This window comes from Taudactylus pleione, unplaced genomic scaffold (assembly GCF_031769625.1).
Source record: "Taudactylus pleione unplaced genomic scaffold, aTauple2 ptg000333l, whole genome shotgun sequence".
Classification (NCBI taxonomy): Eukaryota; Metazoa; Chordata; class Amphibia; order Anura; family Myobatrachidae; genus Taudactylus; species Taudactylus pleione.
In genome coordinates this window covers 10874778-10894701 of record NW_028284734.1, presented here as the reverse complement: position 1 = coordinate 10894701, position 19924 = coordinate 10874778, and the positions used below count along the sequence as shown (strand labels likewise).

The window sequence follows — 19924 nt, the reverse complement described above, 5'->3', positions numbered from 1 at the left end:
GTCGATGGTGAGTGACAGCTCGCCCCGTTTGGTGGGCGGGCCGGGGGGATGGCCGGCCAAACGGAGGCGTTCCCAACGGAACGCTTGCTGTTTGGGGGCGGCCCCACTGACATCACCAGTGATGTCAGTGGGAGAGCTTCCGGCTCTGTCAGAGCCGAAAGCTCTCTGGGGCTTGCGGCCACGAGACCCTACCACAAGGTTCTCGTCGCAAGCCCGATGGTCACGATGGTCTTGACCATCGCGACCATCAACCTGGCCGCTCGCTATAGCTGTTTGCGCTCCAAAAAAAAAAAAAACGCCCTAATTCAGAGCGAGCGTTCTTTCAGAGCGTCCGGCTCTGAATCGGGCCCACTGTTTACACACTGCGTGTCTGCCCTATCAGTGCTTGTGTTACAGGCTGCGTGCAGTTGAATTTTCCTTGGTTGTCAATGATAGGAGAACCACCGTTTAAGCTCCGGTGAGTTAGTTCCTAATTATGTAAATGCAAAAAAGAAAGACCTACTGTACAACCAAATCCGTCAATGGTGGTGAAGTAATTTGCTGCACTAAACCTCATGAATAGTCAGAGTTTCTGTTGTAATTTTGTTAACAGCTGTTATTATTAACATTATTCATATTTATATAGAACCAGCATACGCCACAATGTAAGAGGGATCTGCAGCTTTGTACCAATTTACAGTGCAAAAGCCCTTCTTATATGTGTTATGAATGACATTGGTGCATTTCAGAAATCCCTAGAACCCAGATCTTCAGCTTTAAGCTTATTCTGCTTACCATTGCTAGGATGCCACCTGGACACAATTACACATAGAAATACATACGATAATCACATATATATGTGTATATATACTGTACATACGCTTGACTGACATCTGTTTCAATATGTAACAAGCCGTTTTGGTTCCATATGGTAGTAAAAGCGTGTTTAGAACATAATACCACAAATAAAAGACATATATCTGAGAAACTACACAATATTCCATATGGAATACACCGATCATCCATTCAAAGGGCAATGACGGTAGTGGACTGTAACACACCTCCTGTTGCCAGGCATTAAGCTTTTTGTAAACACACCTTAAAAGATTTTCAATTTTTACCGTTGGACCATATTCCACCACTTAGGAGAGGAGGGGATCGCGGTAAACTACTTCTACAGAAGGAGTGTTTTTTGATCTAATGTTTAAATACAATAGCTCCCCATGGTTTGAATGAGGGGCAGTCATTCAATTGTTTTCTCTGATATATCTGTGTTTTTTAATCTGATGGTGGTCTTGTTCTAAAAAAGATCCAGTCCACCATGACACATTGGTTACAACTTTTGCAGGTGGGTGTATTTTGTTAATTAGGCTGACTGGTATATATGGAGCTATGTGTCACACTTGGTCAATTGTGCTCCTGATGACGGTGTTGGTTCCACACCGAAACAGCTGTTGAGCTGACCTGTACCGTGAGGGAATGGCGTCTCTGATATGGATACTCTTTGATGCTGTTTACATGCTGATAAGTATTTGGTCCTATGTCATCACATAGATCTTGCTGCTATTTTGCCTGAATTCCCTTCTATCATTTGGATAAAATATATTATCCTACTTGGATATTGAATATGCTGGCTTCTTTTATCTCAATATGCAACATTTTATGTGCTTAGCACCCCTGGTGCCATTTTCATTTTGCAGTGTGTGCAGTTTGTCTAATTTAAAGTGTATAATATATAATATATATATATATATAAATATATATATATATATATATATATATATATATATACATATACCAGTGATTTTCAACCTTTTTTAACTCGCGGCACACTACATAAGATTTTAAAATTGCCAAGGCACACTATCCGGCGATGCGGTGTGCGCGGACTATGAAAAAACACACTACATTAGTTCCCACAGGAACAAAACACACTACATTGGCCCCCACAAGAATAAAAAACACACTACATTGGCCCCCACAAGAATAAAACAATCCCATTGGCTGGCCTAAGAAAAAAAAACCCACATTGCTCCCCACAAAAAAAACAACCATACCACATTGCGCCCCACAGAATTGCTCCCCACAGAAAAAGAAACCTATGGCTGGCACCACAGAAACAAAAAACAAAACAAAACACATTGTTCCCCACTAAATAGGCAAATATATGGCTGGATAAGATATGGCTGGTTCTCACTAAAAAAAAATGACATGACTTGTTCCCACGAAAAAATAAACTATGGCTGGTACCCACGAAGAAGAAAAAAATGTCTGGTCCCCACAAAACCCACATTTCTTCCCCCCTTGTCACTCACACTGCAGCAGGATTGCGTGCGGGCGGGCTTCCAGGCAGGCTGCAGAGCCTGCCTGGACAGAGCGCGGGCTGGCTGATTGGCGCAGGGCGTTGGCTGGCAGAGCGGGCTGGAGGGCAGTGGACAACGCGGCGTGCGTGACCTGTGATGTCACGCCGCCAAATCTTTGCAGGTCACTACCTGGTCGCGCCTGAGTCTCCCAGAGGAGCTCAGCGGCCCGGGATGCTGAAGTACAGTAAAATGTGCCTGGTGGCTCTGACAGCCCCGCGGCACACTTCACAACCGGCCGCGGCACACCGGTTGAAAACACACGACCTCTGAAAGTGCCCGGTGTTATATGGCACCAAGACGTTAGCAGCAGATCCTTTAAGTCCTGTAGGTTGTGAGGTGGGGCCTCCATGGCTCGGTTTTATTTTCCAGCACATCCCACAGATGCTCGATCAGATTGAGATCTGGGGAATTTGGAGGCCAAGTCAACATTTTTAACTCTTTTTCCTGTTCCTCAAACAATCTTTGCAGTGTGGCATAGCGCATTGTCCTGCTGAAAAAGGTCACTTCTATGAGGAAATACCGTTGCGATAAAGGGGTGTACTTGGTTTGCTACAATGTTTAGGTAGGTGGTACGTGTCACAGTAACATTCACATGAATGGTACGACCCAAGGTTTCCGACCAGAACATTAAACAAAGTTTCACAATGCCTCCGCTGGCTTGCCTTCTTCCATAGTGCATCCTGGTGCCATCTTTTCCCCAGGTAAACAATGCACATGCACCTGGCTGTCCACATGGTGTAGAAGAAAACGTGATTCAAACAGACCAGGCCACCTTCTTACATTGTTCCAAGGTCCATTTTGGACACTAGTGTGCCCATTGTAGGCGCTTTCAGCAGTGGACATGGGCACTCTGACTAGTCTGTGGCTAAAAAGCCCCATACCTAGTAATCTCTGATGCACTGTGTGTTCAGGTTGGACACGCGTTCCTGGCGCACATAATACCCACAGTCAGAATCCTGACAGTGGAAATCCTGACGCATGCAGGTAAGTATCCCAACCCTTCGCCGCAGCCTAACCCTCCCCTCCCACAGCATAATCCTAACCCCCACAGCCGAACTCTAATTCTTCCCTCCAGCAGTGTGACTATAACCCTCCCATTAGAGCCTAACCCCTATCCCTAAAACTAACCCTAATACTTACCGTCGGGATCGCAGCCGACGGGATTCTGACACCTGTTGGGATTCCGGCGCTGGAGTGCCAACTACATCCTGTATGTTCTGGCACCTTTCTTCATAGCCAGCATTAATTTTTTTGGCAATTTGGCAACGGTTCAGGACCCAATACACAAGATTCCCAAACATGCTATCTGCAAATAATATAATAGCGCACACAATGATACTAGAAACATATTGATAGCACATGAAATTCATATTACTATGTAAAGCATACATTAAATAAAACATGTCAGTGACAGATTCTCGTTGAGCCCAAATGGTCTTACTGTATTCAGCTCATGAATCCATTCTGCCTCTTTTTGCAGTAATCTTTTGGCACAAAATTAATCATTTTATATCTTAAGGAGGCTAAACTGTGCCTGCTCTCCCTAAAGTGCCGGGCTACTGGTTGCTCCATGGGTCTGCCTTCCAGCATCAAACGAATTGCGATAAATTATACTACAAATTGATGAAATGTATCCCCTGTTTCTAAGTAACTACACGTAGTGCAGCCAAGGCACTTAAAAAGTTTCCCTGTTTCTTGTTCAAAAAATTACTCCTATCTTCTTTCGTAAACTAGGTAATGTCCATATGGACTACGTAATCCTTAATGCTTTTTCCCCGCTTGTAACAAGGTATCGGTTTGTTATCTTTCAGAAGTGGAATTCACCAAAGGCCAACATTTTTTTGCTGTACTAGTAATCCTATTGCTGGCTGTAGAAAATTGATTTATAAGGATAGTATTGTTGTCAAATTTTCTTGACTCCGTTTTCCGTAATGTGTCCTTTCTGGGGATTGCTAAAGCCTTTTCTCTGGCTTCAATCAATAGTTTCCTCGGATATCCTCTTTGTAAAAAATATTTTAAGGTGATGTCCATTTGTATTTTTTCTTCTTCCTCGTTGGAACATATTCGGTGCACCCTCAGGAATTGAGAAAAAGGCAGTCCTTTTTTTTAGCGGGGCAGGATGGTAGCTGGAGGATAAAAGGAGGTTATTTGCATCCGTTGATTTGTGATACACTGATGTACTAAGTTTTCCCGCATCATTCCTAATTAATACATCCAGATAATGGATCTCTCCCTAATTAACAAAATGTGATTTTGATACCTTTTCCCTGATTCCACAGGGGACACTGGAGGTGCTTATGCTGGGGTATAGAGGCGTGGATAACTGGAGCTGGCACTTGGCACTTTAAATAATTTAGAAGTGTGAAGCTCCTCCCCCTCTATGCCCCATCAGCCCTCAGTTTAGAAAAAGAAAACCGAGAGGAGATGGAGAAAAAGCGGAGTAAAAAGGAGAGAAGAACACACAATAACCAAATTATACAACTTACGGAACAAGCTGAACAGGCAGGCTAAGAGCGCAGAGGTGGGCATCCAGTGTCCCCTGTGGAATCAGAGAAAAGGATTTACAGGTAGATACCAAAATCCCATTTTCTCTATCATCCACTAGGGGACACTGGAGGTGCTTACGCTGGGGACGTCCCAAAGTTTTCCCCACGGGCGGGAGCGCTCTGCGGCACCTGCAGAACAAGGCGGCCAAAACGGGATGCCGAAGCAGCAAACGTATCAAATTTGTAAAACTTTACAAGCGTGTGAACTGAAGACCAAGTGGCCGCACGGCACAATTGTGACGTGGAGGCACCCCTACCGGCCGCCCATGACATACACACAGAACGTGAGGAATGAGCCAAAATGGACGAAGGAGGCCGACGATCGGCACTGACATAAGCCAGATGAACAGGCAGCTTGATCCAACGTGCCAAAGTCTGCTTAGATGCTGGCCAACCCCTCCGAACAGCATCATAGAGGACAAAAAGCGACTCAGACTTACGGAGGGACGCTGACCTGGCAACATGCTGTAGACGCGGAGAGCTCTAACCACATCCAAAGTAGAAGAACCAACAGAGTCCTCCACCAAAGACGGTACCACAATCAGCTGATTGATATGGAAAGCCGACACAACCTTGGGAAGGAAGGTGGCTACCGTCCAGAGTGGCGCCCTATCAGCATGAAACACAAGGTGGCTTATAGGATAGAGCACCCAATTCCGAAACTCTACGAGCCGAAGTTAGAGCCAGGAGGAGGACCGTCCTCCAAGACAGGTACTTAAGATCAACCTCTTCCAAAGGTTCAAACATGGGCGACTGAAGAAACAGAAGCATTAAAGTTTAAGTCCCATGGAGCTATCGGAGGTACAAAAGGAGGCTGCACACGCAAGACCCCCTGAAGAAACATCTGCACCTCAGGAATGAGGGCCAATTTCCGTTGAAAATGGAAAGGGCAGAAACCTGCACCTTTAAAGTTCCAAGACGAAGAGCAGAATCCAGACCCGTCTGAAGAAAAAAACAGAAGCCGGGAAAACCGAACAGTCCTAGAGGGAAGACCCCAACTGGAACACCATGAGATATAAGAACGCCAGATGCGGTGATAATGCGCAGCCGAAACTGGTTTCCTGGCTCATAGCATGGTGGGAATAACCGAGTCTGGGATGCCTCTGTGTCTTAGGATATCGGTTTCAAGAGCCACCCCGTTAAATGCAGTTGTGTTAAGTTGGGGTGTATGAAAGGACCCTGATGTAGAAGATCCGGGCACAGAGGAAGGGGCCACGGATCGTCTGACAATAGGGACCGAAGGTCCGAGAACCAACTTCTCCGAGGCCATTTCGGAGCCACGAGAATGACAGAGGCTGACTCGTGTTTTATCCTTTTTAGAAGACGAGGGAGAAGCAGAATCGGAGGAAAAGGTACACGAAGTCATAGATCCACGGACTTGTCAAAGCGTCTACTGCTTTTGCCTGCGGATCTCGAGTTCTTACACGTATACTGGGAGCTAATGATTCAATCGTGACGCCATGAGGTCCACCTGAGGACATCCCCATCGACGTATCAGCGCGTTGAACATGTCTGGATGAAGCTTCCATTCCCCGGGATGGATATCCTGGCGACTTAGGTAATCTGCTTCCCAGTTGTCCACACCCGGGATGAATACCACCGACAGGATTACTGTCTGGTTCTCGGCCCACCGGAGGATCTGAGTTACTTCTCGCATGGCCATGTGACTCCGAGTCCCTCCTTGGCGGTTGATGTAAGTGACGGCCGTCGCGTTGTCTGACTAAACTCTTACCGGGCGAGCTCTTAGAAACTCTGTTGCTTCTATCAGAGCATTGTAAATAGCTCTGAGTTCCAATACATTTATGGGCCACTTCCATTCTAGAGGGGACCATCGACCCTGAAAGTGATAATCGAGGACTACTGCTCCCCATCCTCGAAGGCTGGCATTCCATTGTTACGATGATCCAGTCTCACACTCCGAATCTTCGGCCCGCTAAAAGATTGTTGGATTATGTCCACCAGAGAAGGGCAACTCTGGTAAGCGGGCGCAGACGGATCTGTCGATGTAGAAGACGGTGAGACCCTGACCCCTTTGCTAGCAGGTCCAGCTGAAACACCCTGGAGTGGAACCGCCCAAACTGTAGTGCCTCGTAAGCAGCTACCATCTTCCCCAAGAGCCGCAGACAAAGAAGCAGGGACACCTCCTTTGGTCTAAGGACCAGCTGAACTAACAACCGGATATGCCGGGCTTTGTCTAATGGAAGAAAAATCCTCTGTGATGCCGTATCCAAGATCATGCCCAGAAACAGGAGTTTCTGGGACGGATTGAGATTTGATATCTTGAAGTTGATTATCCAACCGTGTTGGATTAGAGTGTGATATGTTGGTAAGGCATGATTTGATAGAAGAGATACCGATGGAGCCTTGAGTAACAGGTCATCCAAATAAGGGATTATGTTCACTCCCGATGACCGAAGAAGAGCAATCATGACTGACATGAGTTTGGTGAAGATGCGGGGAGCAGAGGATAACCCAAACGGCAATGCCTGAAATGGATAATGATCTTTCAGTATGGCAAAACGCAGAAAGGCCTGATGTGTTTCCCAAATGGAAACATGGAGATAGGCATCCTTGATATCCAGGGATAATAGGAACTCCCCTGGTTCCAAGCTCGCAATGACTGACTGCAGAGACTCCATTTTGAAACAATACATCTTCAGATACAGGTTCAAGGACTTGAGGTTTAAGATGGGCCTGACCGAGCCATCCGGTTTGGGTACTACAAACAAGTTTGAGTAAAACCCCATACCTCGTTGATGTTCCGGAACTGGAACTAGCACAGATGATACTACTAGAGACTGGATAGCCTCCTGTAGACCCTGGCCTTGTCTGCAGGTATTGGTAGACTTGTAGTGAAGAACAAAGGGGGGGACTTTGAAGTCTATTCGGTGCCCCAGGGAAATTAGTCTGCAAATCCACGGTTCTGTAGAGGTCTAGTTCCAAACTTTATGAAATTTTTGCAGGTGGGCTCCCACTGCAGGTGGTCCCAGGTGGGACGGAAGACCGTCATGCCACCTGTTTCTCAGCTGGTTTAGGCTCCTGTCTACGTGCAACCGTGTGTGGGCGACCTCTACCTCTGCCGCCTCTTGGTTGCGTGGGAGCACCTCTTTCTCTACCACGAAAGGAATGTGGCGCACGAAAGGAATGAAACGAAGGTCCAGTATAAGATCTTCTGGGAGCCGGTGCAGTTCACGGGAGGAAGGAAGACTTACCCCCTGTGGCTTGGGATATCCATTTGTCTAATTCCGGCCCAAACAGCATGTCGCCAGTGAATGGTAGACCCTCCACTGGACGCTTGGGTTCTGCCTCCACTTGCCAAATGCGCAACCAGAGGGCTCTGCGGCCCATAATCGCAGAAGCCGGTATGCGAGCACTAATCTGACTGATATCTTTTGAAGCTTCTCCCAGGTAAACTGCAGACTCATGGATGTGTTCTGCTAGTAGACGTAACTCTGCTCTGGAAGTACCTGAGTCCAAACCTGTAATCAACTGGTCAGCCCAGCAAACCACAGCCTTGTTAACCCAAGCGGTACCAAGTGTGGGTCTAAGTTGAGCACCCGCTGCAGTATAAATAGATCTTAGCATTGTCTCCAACTTACAATCCGAAGGATCTTTTAGTACTATAGTAGTGCTGTTTTCTTAGAGACGGATGTATCTACTGGAGGGGGTGTTTCCCACTTCTCCATCATTGATGATGGAAAAGGGTAGCTAGATGGAAACCGGCGCAGAATCTGGAACCGTTTATGCGGTTGTTTCCAGGCCACTGAGAAATAATGCTGTTGAAGTTGCTGTGAGAATGGAAAAACCGCCGAGCTCTTAGGTTGTTCAAGAAATAATTCACACTCCTGGGATGCAGGAATGATATCCTCAGGTAAATTCAGGGTTTTTCTGACCGCCAAAATTAGAGATTCCACCCCGGGAGAGGTGGACTATAACTCCTGAGGGGTACCGTCCTATACAGCTTCCTCCAATTCACATTTGGTATCCTCCGTAGCGAGGAATTCTTCGTATGACTCTTCTGATTGGAGAACAGTTCGATAAAGAATGCTTTTGTGTCGGTCCTTGGTATGAAGTGGAGGGTGCAGACACAACGCTGTATCCATAACCTGTACCAGGGCGTCTAGGGACTTGGTTAACCCAGCCACCTAGGGAGGTTGAGACTTATGCGCCTCAGCTAACTCTGACATGAAGATTGACATAACTCCTACCATGTCATCGGCCCATGGAGGAGCAGGTGAGGCAGAAATAGCCATAGGTGGATCAATTGCTATAAAAGCATCACATAACATGGACCCAATGGCATGCGGCTTGGTTAGTTTTGAACAGACAAACATTTTCTGAGAAGTCTTAGTTCTGTTTGACATGGATACACACAGTCACCACACACAGAGGGACAGAGTATAAACAGAGTAAAGAAAAACAGAAGGCTGGTTTGGGACACAGAGGAGGAGATACACCCCATTCCCTTCCCACAGATTAGATTCCCTGAACTTACACCCTAGTGAATTACTCACAGCCTCTGTACCGGGGATGTAGTCAGGTCAGCCTTCTGTGTAACTTGCAGCTGCACTCTGTCTATGTGTAGGGAGAGAATGTACGCATTCAGCATAAAAACCAGCAACAAGCTGTTTGTAACAGCTCACTAGCCGCGTATACAGTGTGCAGGGAGAGAAAGAGAACCCGTACTGCTAGGCTCTGCCCCCCCCCGCCTTCATCCTGTCTAACATGGCTGCTCCCCATCTAACGGAGGAGCCCACATCATACTAAAGCCCCGCAGAGGCTCCTTCACTCTGCAGCTGCCAGTTGCAAGCAGGGCTGAAAGATATGAGAAGCAGCGCTAATCGGTCGCGCGCTTGATGCGGGGGTCAGTGAGAAGGTCACCCATACTGCGCTCCCCGGAGGACCTTCTCAGCTGCAGCACAATCTCTTCTTGTCAGCATAAAAACCAGCTGCTGTGGCGATAAGGAGCTGTCAGTGATTTTAGTTTAAGCACTGTGCACTCCTTCCTGCTTCTATTAAAACAGGGCGCCAGGTACCTGGACCCCACCTTTACAGAGGTGGCGAAGGGTACCTAAGTGTTAAAAGATGTTTATAAAATAATAAAACTAAGAAAAAAATAACTAAAAATGTTTTAATAAATAAATGTATTGCTGGATCACAGCAGATTGTGACCAGCTCCTAGGGCACATTTTCTAAACTGAGGGCTGATGGGGCATAGAGGGGGAGGAGCTTCTCACTTCTAAATTATTTAAAGTGCCGGCTCCAGTTATCCACGCCTCTATACCCCAGCGTAAGCACCTCCAGTGTACCCTAGTGGATAATAGAGAAAGTAAATTTGATATTCGGATCCGACTGGTTGACTTGGGTCATCATTTCAATGAAATCATCTTTTTGGCCCCCCCCACACCATAAATACATCGTCTATATATCGAATATAAAATAGTATGTGTAGAGCAAATCGCTGGTTGTTGAAAAATACATTCCTTTCCACACCAAACATAAAAGAGTTGGCATACGCCGGGGCCACTCTGGACCCCATAGTGCAGCCAGACAACTGGATATATATATATATATATATATATATACCCATTGAACAAAAAATAGTTACTCGTAAGGACCAGGTTAAGGAGTTACAGAAATATTTTTATTTGAGGACCTTTATAGTGTATGTTAAAAAGACCTGTGTAGCCTCTATCCCCTTGTCATGTGGTATTTTTGTGTAAAGGCTGACAGTGTCAGCTGTACACAAATAGATGTCCGCTGGTAGGGATGTTAGATTTTGCAATTTATTCATATTCAGGAACATGGTCGTATCCCTTAGGTACGTTCTTTCCTCCTGTATCACAGGTTGCAGGTAATGATCAAGAAGCCTAGAGACATCATAGTACAGAGAGTTCCTAGCCGATACCGATATTATCGGTTGTCCCGGTGGCTTAAGACTGTCTTTGTGTAGTTTCGTGATCAAATAGAACACAGGAACTTTGGGAAATTCTACCAGGAGTGATGAGGCAACCTGTTTTGAAATTATTCCTGCTTCAACGGCCTGTGTTAGCCTGTGTTAGTGTAGTGTTTTAGTGTCCAGTTCATCGCAAAAAGTGGTAGTCGGGTCCCCTTCTAATTTTCTATATACAGATATGTCAGACAGCTATCTATTTGCTTCTGCCACATAGTCAGTGAGATTCATAAACACAATTCCGCCCCCCTTGTAGGCAGGGCAGATAACTATGTCTTTATATGCTGACAATGCTCTTAAGGCTTGTTGTTCTTTCTAACTGAAATCGCAACGTGGTGACTCATAATACCGTAGGCCTCTTTATCATCTACGGTATGCAGATGTTCAAGATTTTTGTATATGACTTTATAGAATGGTTGCTTGATAGAGGATCAAACAGTGTCTTAGATTTAATAAGGCATCTTTCCGTCAAAATAATATTGCTTGAAACCTGTTCCTGGTTTCCAAAAAACTATTTTAAACGTAATTGCCTATTAAAACGACATAGGTCAATTTTCCTTTGAAATTTATTGTGTGAATTTGTGGGTACGAAACTCAACCCTCTTCCTAATACACTTTCATCCTCTCTTGATAATGTCCTTGTGGACAAATTGTATATTAATTTTTCTTCTTTGATGTTTTTGCTCTTGTGGTAACCCCTAAAGGGGGCATTGTGTTAATGCTCTTGAACTTGTGCCAGCAAATTCCACCTCGCTGTCAGACGAATGGGCCCCACTTGAAGTTTCTGTATCCAACGGAAAACGTTTGCCTCTTCTATAGCGTTGATATTGCCTGGTATTTGGTTGTGTGTTGTATACCCAACTATACACCCTCTTTTCTTCGTAATCTTTATTGACAGTTACCACTTTTGTTTTTTTGAATTGGATCTTTTTTATAATTCCCTACCTGCACTTGTAGTTTCTCAAGCCAGTTGCAGGAAATATTTGTGGATAATTTGGACAGATGCTGCTCCTCAAAGATTCTAATCTTTTTTTTGACACTGTTAAGTACTTTTTTAGACTCTTCTATCACTAGAAGGATTAAATCGAATGATGCTTTATTCAGTATTGCAGCCCACTTATGGCAAAACTCTGAATTCTGTCGCCCTATTGTGGGTATATTGCGAATTCTGAACCCGCGGGGGATCTTCTTCTCTCTAAAGTAATCTGAAAGAGAGACCCCGTGAAGGAAGAAGTCAACCTCTTTCTTTTTTAGCTTTAACAAGTGTACATAGTGGTGTTATCATAGTTAGTATTCTCAATGCATCCTCATCTGAAGATGGCAGACTTCATAGTAATATGAATTTCATGTGCTATTGATATTTTTCTAGTATCATTGTCTGCGCTATAATTTTATTTGCAGATAGCCTGTTTGGGAATCAACCTTAGACCTCAGTTGCATAGACTGCATGTGTGTATTCCAATGAGCACACAATTCTTTGAATTAGCAGCTCCACCATTTTGTGAGTGACAGCAATCTCATTCTGTGAGTGCTGAATCTGCAGTTAACCACAGGGTGTGATGGCATACCATATCTGTATCACGCAAGGCACACGTCCATTAAGGCATCAGCCTTAATGATCATAATTTCATTGCTTTTTTTAGTTTGAGTGGCACAAATTCAATAGGTTTTGTGAAATTTAGGTCATGTCTAAGAAGCCTTAATGGGACATGTAAAGCCATAAGGTTTTTTGTCTATGGAATATATATATATATATATATGTTGTGACACAGTCAGGAACGGGGTCCCTCCCCTGGGGTAGATGGACTCCCTCTTACACATACAGCAGCCATAGTTAGAGGATACAAGTCTGTGGTTCTCGTACAAACTGGTTGGCGCCAGTCTTTATTATGCCAAATGAATATAAACATAAACAAAGCATAAACATAAGACCTAGCCCGGCTGGGCACTAGCTACACAGCAGATTCCCTCTCTACAGTAATGGTAGGGCCTATTGCCCTCACCATCAACAAAACACATGCACAGTACTTACAAGGATTATCACAAAGTGTCTCTGAACAGGCTAATCTGCCTGTTCTCCCAGGTGTGAGACACTGCACCAAGAGATTACACAGCTCTTATGAGCCAGTTCCAGGTGAAACCACTAATTGGCCTGTTCCCAGGCTAAAAGGCCCAAAACCTGGAGTGGCCTGTGGATGGAGCACTCCCTCTCCTCACATCCACACCCCCAGGACCCAAACCGGCTTGTCTCTAAAGCTGACATTTCTAGTCTGTTTTTCCCAAACAGACTTCTCCTGGGGGTTTCAGAACACATATGACAGGAACCTAGGACAAACATAGAAGCCATTCCACACTTCTCCAGTGCTTCTATCACAACATATACACATACATACATAGTGGGCTTTATACCTTTAAAAAAACAAACTGGATTTGTCTGCAGCTGCAATTGGGATTAACGAAGATGAATCTGGAGGGAATGCTTTCAGCCACTTTCTTTTTCATGATGATGTATTTCTCTGTGTTTATGACTTTAACAGTATAGGCAGTGACACTTTAGAAAGATAATCAATATTAGTCACTGAGGTTTCTGCAGACGTCTCTTTAAAATGAACAAAAATTTTGTCTAGAAATAAATGGACTGGGAACCTGACAACATTCCAATAGATCTGATGTGTAAATCAATGAAACACCCCATGCGGAAGTGTACACAGCTATAACAGAGTGGTGATGGATGTGATGGTTTAGGGAACAACAGTGTACTCTGTTTTGTATTGTACATTAACAGATATCGTGTGCAGGGAAACACATCAAACACATTTTATGGTAACAGACATAAATTTCCAGCTATAGTTGTTAGAGAATACAGACAACAATTATAGTGTGAAAATAAACTTTCCATTGGCTTTATTTTATTTTCCAGAAATTCTTTTACCCAGAACTCTAATCATACATGTGTTTCCTCATACAACTAGCCTCAATACACCTCGCAGCGCGACTTGCCTGGCGTGAGTGAGCTGACAGGTCCCCTGCTACTTTGCTAGTGCTTAGCTTCTGTTTTGCCAGAGATGCGTCTAAGATGCAATGCAACTAGGTATACAAGTGTCACATATCAAAAGAAACAGCAGTCTGCTGGTGTGTCCTAGTCACATCACACTGCGACTGAGATGCATTTTTGGCAAAAAAGATGCTAGCAGGGTCTCACGGTACCTGACGCACCGAGGGGCTCTTTAGCGCGACTTCAGCAAATATGTGTAAGGACCAGTGGCGGCTCCAGAGGTGGGATTACAGCACAATCCAAAATTCAAATAGGGGAGCCACACCAACTGACAGTGACTCTTGGCCGGTGATGTGTGGCAGTGTTTGGGGGTGGCGGTTGGTGTGGCTCCCCTATTTGAATTTTGGACTGTGCTGCTGCCCCACCCATTGGTAAGGACACGTGTATCTGTTATTCAGAGCAGAGAAGAGGTAGCCATTTTGTCTGCCACTTTGACTATTAATTAATAGTCACGGGAAGGCGGCTCATCAGTTCAATAGGAAACGGTGACATAAGTAAGGCACTAGTTTTCATTACTCAGGGCCGCCAATGCTGCAGTCATCTATGTTTACGGACGCTGCACTCGAATCGCTATTGCACTCAGGAGGAATCTGCTTCCTACAGACGTATGTACTGTATGTGTGACTCTTCCTGCCTGTATGTGTGTATGTGTGATCCTTCCTGCCTGTATGTACTGTATGTGTGACCCTTCCTGCCTGTATGTACTGTATGTGTGTATGAACGTGTGACCCTTCCTGCCTGTATGTGTGTCCCTTTCTGCCTGTATGTATGTATGTACTGTATGTGTGACCCTTCCTGCCTGTATATGTGTGTGTGTATGTATGTATGTATGTGTCTATGTATGTGACCCTGCCTGTATGTGTGTCTATGTATGTATGAATGTGTGACCCCTACCTGTATGTATGTGTGACCATTCCTGTATGTGTATATGTTTGTATGTATCTGTGATCCTGTATGTATGTATGTATGTATGTATGTATGTATGTATGTATGTATGTGTGACCCTGCCATGTATGTATGTGTATATATGTAGCGGTACCCTGGCCACATGCTACACCTCTGCTGGAGACATATAGTATACAGTATTTTTATACTGTATTTAGTAAACAGAAAATACATTAAAGGTTATATAGCTGTGACCTGTCCATTTCTTTCTACTGTTACAGACAAGACCTTGTAAAAAATTATCAATATAATTATGCCACTGCTCAATACATCGCCCCAATATGCCATCTATCCGCTGCTGATAGGTCTTCCACAAGGTCGTATAAACCTTTTCAACTGGGCCCTGACCAACTCAATTGTATTCATGTACGGGGACCTGTAAAAGCATGAAAGTAGCCAAATATATCACTTCAATAAAACTTCATACTGTAATCATCAATCTATACATGCAATTAGTAAGAGTGTAGTACATAATACAGTAGGACAATAATTACTCCGGTGTTGTGTGTTGCCTACTGATGCCTCAGCATTACTTGACACCGCTGTGATGTGGAGAAGGACAAAGAACCATTGGTTCTGTGGCAGGTATGGGGTACTTTAATGTTACTGATAACATCAATTGAATACTGCACTATAAGTAAGTCAATTACATAAAGTATGTATACAGTAGAGTACAGTACTAATCTTATTTTCTGCTGTATGTTCATGGCAGCCATACGTAACCAGGCAGTGGTAGAAGGAATGCTGGGACGAGTAATGCACATGTAACCAAATGTACATTGTCTGACCATCTTTTCTATTTTTTTCCCTTGTACTGAGCTGTACACACTTCAGCTACTGTACCCTTATATAAATACTGTATGGCACTCTGGACCATAAAGCACCTGTAAAATATATCAGAAGCTCCAGCACCAGTCTCTGAATACCCAGCCTTGTTCAGCTCCCGGAAAAAGGTTGTAAAAACTTCATTTCTATGTATGTATAAGACTGTTTTTGTGCCAATGTACCACACATATTTTATGATGGACCAGAGAAGGCCAAATAAGCAGTATTTTTTATTAGTAAAGAAAATAACTGCTGCTGTAACTGTACATTGTGATTGTTAACATATATTGTATATTTAACAATGGTGAACTACAGTTAGCCATTTGTAAATACTTTATATATTAAGTTCACTTATACTGTAGTATTTGTTATGTATAGTAATATTTTGCCTCTTAATAAAAGGAACCTTTACTACAAATATTTTTTGTCAAGCTGAGAATCTGCCCTGATCTACATACGGCACTCTGAACCATAAAGCACCTGTACTAAACTATACCTCTTGGATTAGTGGTGCACATGTAACAAAATGTACTGTACATTGGCTGGGATGTAGTCGGCAGGAGAGGAGGGTTAGGGTAAGGCTTCGGAAGGGGGGTGATTAGCTTTAGGCTGTGGGAGGGGAGGGTTAGGATGCGAGGGGAGGGCAATTAGGGTTAGATACGGCTGCTGGAGAGGAGGGTTAGGCTGCAGGAAAGGAGGGTTAGGCTGCAGGAGGGGGCGACTAAATTTAGGCTGCGGAAGTTGAGGGTTAGACTGCGATGGGGGGCGCGATTAAGGTTAGGCTGCGGGAGGGGGGGTCAGGCTGCGAGGGGAGGGTGATTAGGGTTAGGCTACAGCTGTAGGCGAGGTGGGTTAGGGTTAGGCTGCAGGGGGTACCCATTAAATTTAGGCTGCGGGAGGGGATGGTTAGGCTGCTGTGGGAGGGGGGGCGCGATTAGGTTTAGGCTGCGGGAAGGATTGGTTAGGATTAGGGTAAAGGTTAGCGTGAAAATACTTTCCGAAATTCACCAGCATTTTCACCGTTGGCACCCCACTGCCGGGATTATGACTGTCGGCATGTTGTAAAACCCATTGGCTTACTGTAATCTCTATTTTTCTTATTTTCATTGAGCTGTACACTGTCTACCTGTCCTGATCTGCATATAGTACTCTGTACCATAAAGCACCTGTATTGTACTGTGCCTCACAAGCTACAGCACCATCATCTGAATAATAGTTATTTTGTTTAAGTAAACTTATATATTTAATACATTAGTAATAACAAAAAAAGAGCATATGCACCACCAGGAGTTCTGCAAAATAGATAATGGAATGTATGCTATTTTTTTTTTATTATCTTTAAACTGTATCTGCTACTTAAATTTATAAACATTTTCTATATTTTGTTTTACCTGGCCTTGGCACCAGTCTTGAACCCTTTCTCTGTTCCTCCTGTTGTGTCGGCTCCTCCTCTACCAGCTACTCTATCACCTTGATTCTCTGTGCTGTACCTCACCTGCCATCTACCCCTCTCTAAGCTCCTCTTCCAGGCCCTACTCTACCAACTCCGCTTCTTCCGGCTCCTAATTTCCTGCTGTCTCCTCCTCTCTCCTGTTCTCTTTCGGACCTCCCCTATCAGGTCCAGTTCTCCTGCCTCCTATTCTCCTGCCAGCTCCTCCACTTTCTGAACATCCTTCTCTTCTGCCAGCATAGTCCTCCTTGAACTAACTACAAATATATATTATGCACTGAGTAGTTAGGTAGGTTCATGATGCAATAAAGTGGATTCGCATTTACATAGTACAAATTACATAGTAGGAATTTCAGAACACAATGTGTAACGTTTTTGGGAGAATACACCTACAGTCAATACTGGTGGTGCAAGCACAAAACACGACTTACACACAGTCCAAAAACATAACGTACGGCCATAGGAGTCCATTTACATAGTAGGAATTTTAGAACACAATGTGCAACATTTTTGGGAGAATACACCTACATGTGTAGAGTGCAGTCAATACTGGTGGTGCAAGCACAAAACACGACTTGCACACAGTCCAAAAACATAACGTACGGCCAACTGTGGCTCAAATTGTGTTTCAATATTCACCACACTTTTTCTTTATTAAAATCCATCTGCTTTATCTCATTTCATACTCCAGCTATGGTCAGAAATGAGGGAATGAGAAACAGACATGTAAATTAGAATTTGCCAAACGAAAGCATGACTAAACCTGCCATTCGTGTGCAGTGTTCTCTCTCCCCTTTATGAATTCTCCTCAGCCAGGGCCGTAGCTAGGGTAATGCGGCCGGTGCCATGGCACAGAGCACCACAGGTCAGGGGGCGCTGTTTGGGCCTGTCAAATTTCTGTTTATTATCATTCTTGCTTGTAGCTTCCTCTTACTGTATTTTATCCCCAGCATCTCCTGACCTCTCCTATCTCTTCTCTGGCCCTTCCCCATGAAGCCATTGCCCTTTTTTTGGGTGCATTATGGACCTCATTCAGAGTCGGTCGAAGTGGCCGCACGGTCGTACGGAAAAAGGGGCCGGATATTCAAATGATTCCCTCGCAAGTTGCGTCCCTAAGTTCGGCTCGGTAGTTGGCCGACCAAGGGGAGGAAGCGGTCGGAAGACAAAAAAATACGCCCCCTTCTCGTACGCATTGCACGTCATCTCTGGGCATATAAGGATTAATTGAGACCATCGGGAACCATCGGCACTGGTCGTAGAGCTTAAGGTTGACCATACCCTCTCTTAAGCTCTACGATCATGTCAGTGTAAAAACCTCCCATGTCACATGTGCCATGACGCTACTTTGTTAATTATGCACTCCCATAATCCGTATGCACTCCCATAAAACGCCGTTCACATAATGAGGCACGCCTGCGTTCGGATCTCCACTCCCCCGTTTTCAAGCACCTTACCCTGTTACCACCCACAAACGCCTCCATCTGTCACTCAAACTACCGACCTGGCTGTGTTCAAGGAGAGAGAAATTTCTGATCGTAGCGGCTCGTTTGCGCACGCGCACTGCGAACTTTACGCATGCGCAGTATAGCGAACATCGGTGGCGTACGACCGTGCGGCCGCAACGACCGACTCTGAATGAGGTCCAATGTCCCTTTGAAAAATGAGGGGGGCGCCAATGTTCTTTCTGGCACAGGGCACCAAAATGTCTAGTTACGGCAAATAAGTTCCCTGCAAGGCTGATTATTAACAACAATCCACACCAGAAAGATCCGAAATAAAATTCACAACTTTGATTGTGGGTATCCAACCCCAATGGCTTAGATTATCTAGAAGTGTTTGGAAACTAGCCATAGCAATCTCAGCAGCAGCCAGGAAAAATGTTCTTCACGTGTGGAACCACCTTACCCTACTCTCTTTGAATCTATTCAAGGAGAAAATATTTTACATCATGAGGATGGATTGGACAGAGGCAACCCTTCAGAAATATGGGAAAGTTATATCGAAACACAACCATCTCATATTAGGTAACATATCTATAAATGTTTTTACTCCACACTATGGTATGAAATTCAAGTTTAAGTTTATCTAGTAGATAATCCAATTACCTTACAACTGTCTGACACATGATGTTCAACCACTGCAATGACCTCCTCATGCTCCCTGCAGCTTTCCATTGGTTTAGAGGTATTATATAATGCTATGATATTTCTGAGATTATATATATATATATATATATATATATATATATATACATATACATACACATACATACACACACAGTATATATTGTGATGTCTTGGGTTTAATTAGCTCGGCAGAGGGTGAATGGGTGCAGTGTTTAGGTGCTTAATGAGGGTCCGCACGCAGCTTTCAGGTGAAATAAACGAGGTGATGCTTTACTTCCAGCATATGAAATCAGGAAACAGAAAATAACAAACAAACCTAGCCCTTGTTTAGGGCACTAGCTCACTTCTTCAACCCTCACTATTAAAGTGCAGCTAGTCTGCAAACAAAAGTCCAAAGTCAGCTTAGCCCTGCTTCCTGCAGGTTAACACAGGCTCCGGCCTGGTTTTTAGTTGGCTGGCTGCCACAGCCTCACATTCTGGCCTGCTTCCTTGCAGGTACCATAGCTCAGTCACAGAATTTGATGGCCTTCCCTGTATCTTACAGATCTAGGCTCAGGCCTCCTGGCCCCCAATGGCTTCCTGGCACAATGAGCTCTGTCTGACTGTTCTGCCTCAGTCCTCCCTGGACTGAATCCACTGGGTAGCAATTAGGCATCTTCCCACAATGCTTTTCGAGTCTGTG

General features: G+C 44.5%; 1 protein-coding gene across 2 annotated transcripts in view; it reads right to left on the bottom strand.

Annotated features, from left to right (window-relative positions):
- RASGRF2 (Ras protein specific guanine nucleotide releasing factor 2) overlaps window positions 1-19924 on the bottom strand; it is a 357153-nt gene that overhangs the window by 140458 nt on the left and 196771 nt on the right. The gene's annotated exons all lie outside the window — the stretch shown is intronic.